Genomic DNA, 3,318 nt, shown 5'->3' with positions numbered 1-3,318 from the left:
ACCACTTTCCTAAATTGGGATTGGGTTCAGAAAAGAAACCTTATCCCTATGACCAACCTACAACAGGAAAGTGGTTGTTTTTGGACGCACAAAAGAAGTCTAAAGAAGAGCAGTTGACTTCGTTGAGGGAGAAATTGGATGAACTTACGGTGAACGATGTGGTATTTCACCCATACACCGTACCCGATGATGTCTCTGTAGATGAAGACGACTTGAATGGTTTCTCTACCGTCTCGCCTTACTATGGACCAATTTGGTGTCCTAACGGCTACGCAATATATAATCCAAGAAGAGTACTAAGAAAACTTTGTTGCGTTCAAATGGATCCCGATGTGGAGAATGAAAATTTCACTTTGCTGGTTGAAGGAACAAAGAACTCCGAGAAGTATTTTGAGCCAAAACATGAACCAACTCCTGCGGTAGCACATTAGAATGCACTTACTAACTACCACATACCAAGAGGTGATTTGGTACCTTGTGGGGAAGATGTAAATGCATGTGAGGAAGATTATATGGAGTATTATGAAGAAATTAGTCATCCTTTCGTGATAAATAAAGAACAACAAGCTAAGACTGATGCGTCGAAGGCGAAGGGAAAGGAGAGGGAGGCTAATAGAGCTCAGAAGGAGGTGCCTATTTGTGGAGAAGAAGCTAAAAGGTTATGGGATAATGTGGTAAGAAAATTTCTTTCTCTTATACTTTTCGGTTGTTTCAAACTATTGGAAAAATATTTACCAGTGCTTAAAATTGGAATTAGGTGTTGAAGGGTTCGAAATTGTTGAAGAAATGGATGGCTAAAATCAAAAGTGGAGAGCCGATGGAGACAAAGGAACAAACCGCCTACTACAAGCAGTGGGAGGGTCTCATAACTAAAAGAATGGTGTAGCCAAGTAGGTGTAAACAATTAAAGAGAGGTCGACAACAAGGTGAAGGTTCAAGTCGCGCTGTGGACGAAACCGGTGGAGGAGACGAAACCCCAAGTGATGAGGAAGTTCGTCCCAAAACTCGTGGTAAACAAGGAGGTGGTAAGAAGAGTCGACAACAAGGACAAGGTTCAAGTCGCGCTGAGCAGGAAACCCCAAGTGATGAGGAAGTTAACCTAAATCTCGTGGTAAACAAGGAGGTGGTAAGAGGGGTCGACAACAAGGATAAGGTTCAAGTCGCGCTGTGGAGGAAACCGGTCGAGGAGACGATACCACAAGTGATGAGGAAGTTCGTCCCAAAACTCGTGGTAAACAAGGAGGTGGCAAGAGGGGTCGTAAAAGTGGTCGTTAGTGATTTCGTATGGTTTAATTTGGTGTGTTTGTGTTTTTTAAAAAATTACTTAAGGATCTCGTAGTTTGGTATGTATAACACTTTTATATTTGTTTTAGAACCTTGTTTGTGTTTTCAATTTTTATTGGGTTTGTGTTTTCAATGTTATAAGACTCAAATGTTGTAATACAATATGGAGTTCGGTAACCTGTGATAAAATACTGGTCACCGAACTGCTTGTTCGGTGACTTGGTAAAATTATACCAGGTTGCCGAAGTACCGGTTCTGTTACCTTGCAACATTTTCATTGGTTGCCGAACTTGTCTGTAGGCTGAAACAGTTAGCTTTGATCCAATAGATATTAGTTCGGTTAGCAGATCATTATTCCATAGGTCACCGAACTCTTCTCTGGAGACTCAAATTTTTGGAGTTGGACATGTTGGAAAAGGGATTCTCTTGAAGCATAAATCACATAGACCAACTCTTAGGTTTGTTTTGGAGTGTTTTTGGAATCGTATATATGCTCAGTTTGACTGTGAGCCTTCATTATAAGGTTCAATTACCTCTTTTATTTATCATATAACCGAACAAAAAGTTCGGTTGGCAGATCCAATTTTCTTAGGTCACCGAACACTCCTCTGGAGACTCAAATTTTTAGTATTGCCCATGTTGGAAAAGGCATTCCAGTGAAGTAGAAATCACATAGAACAACTCTTAGGTTTGTTTTGGAGTGTTTTTGGAATCGTATATATGCTCAGTTTGGCTGTGAGCCTCCACAAACAAGTTCGGTGACGACATGTATTTGCCTCGTAACCGAACTCTCGGTTCGGTTGGATCGCAAGTTTTTATCTCCTCACCGAACTTGTAATTTTGAAATTTAAATGTCCTTTATCTGACACAAATATAGTACATAATTTTAAAATTATGTATTATATATCAAGTAAAGGTTAATTTTATAGCCGTTATACACCCAAGTAGTATATATATGTGTTTCATGGTTAACATTTTGTTACAAAATCTCCTAAAAATGGCAGCTACTACTCCTACTCTAGAAGAAGATCTTTCTATTTGCAGGAACTACATGTTATACTATCCAAAGAGAGGTGAAGAACGAAGAATGAAAGGTATTATGAGTCAAAGTTATTGGGGGAAAATTCATGAGAAATTCATCACCGACACAACAAACCCTTATAACCGTGATCATTTAGCTTTGTTCATTCGATTTGGAAATATTAGAGATAGAGTTATGGAATTTATGGCTTTATTTCGTATTGTAAGGCGGTATCGACTTAGGGGTGAAGGATTCGGCGAAATCATTTTAACATCAAAAAACCAATGGCGAAGATGGAAGAGAAAGGATTTCAAATATGAATATTATTTCCGCATCCTTTGAAATATTTAGTTCGGTTTCCTCGCAGTTTTTTTTCAGGTAACCGAACTATGATCTGTTAATTTCGAGTGTTGTGTTAACTTTATTCTTTAGTTCTATTTCATTTGATAACACAATATTCTCTTATGTTTAGCTAATACTTTGGTTTTTGTTCTTTAGGAACAAAGGAAAAAGATTAAGACAACAACTAGATGAGGATTTGAAAACTCCCACCCCTCGTGGAGCAAAACATTTATAATTCCGAAAGCGTGGTGTCACAAATACTAAACATGAAGGGGGCTTGTTACCGGAAGTCAACCAAGAGAATGTTCGTGATATAATTCAAGATGTCAATGAAGAGGTGATGGGAAAACGAATTGAGAATGATGATGAAGAAGAGAATGATGATGAAGAGGTTGAAAAACAAAGAGAAGATGTTGAAAATGTAGAGGAAGAAGAACTAGGATCCGACAGAGAAGGAGAAGGACCAGAGGAGGAAGACGATGGAGAGGAGGAAGACGATGGAGAGGAGGAAGTCAATGAAGAGGAGGAAGATGATGAAGATGATGAAGAGGAGGACAGATAAGAGCAAGAAATTGTTCCTGCTAAAGAGAAAAGGAAGCCGAAGCCGCCTAGCAAAAGATAATCACACATTCCCCCTGATAATTTGTGTTTGGATCCAGTAGACCCAACTT

General features: G+C 39.0%; 1 long non-coding RNA gene across 1 annotated transcript; it reads left to right on the top strand.

Moving 5' to 3' along the window:
• Positions 1-1,393, top strand: LOC113347566. The gene is made up of 2 exons (XR_003359094.1): positions 1-674; positions 758-1,393. It is a non-coding gene; the product is annotated as an uncharacterized LOC113347566 (long non-coding RNA).
• The last annotated feature ends 1,925 nt before the right edge of the window (positions 1,394-3,318 follow it).

Source organism: Papaver somniferum, chromosome 2 (assembly GCF_003573695.1).
Source record: "Papaver somniferum cultivar HN1 chromosome 2, ASM357369v1, whole genome shotgun sequence".
In the NCBI taxonomy this organism is placed as follows: domain Eukaryota; kingdom Viridiplantae; phylum Streptophyta; class Magnoliopsida; order Ranunculales; family Papaveraceae; genus Papaver; species Papaver somniferum.
The sequence above is the reverse complement of the archived record's forward strand: the minus strand, read 5'-3'. Positions and strand labels throughout refer to the sequence as shown.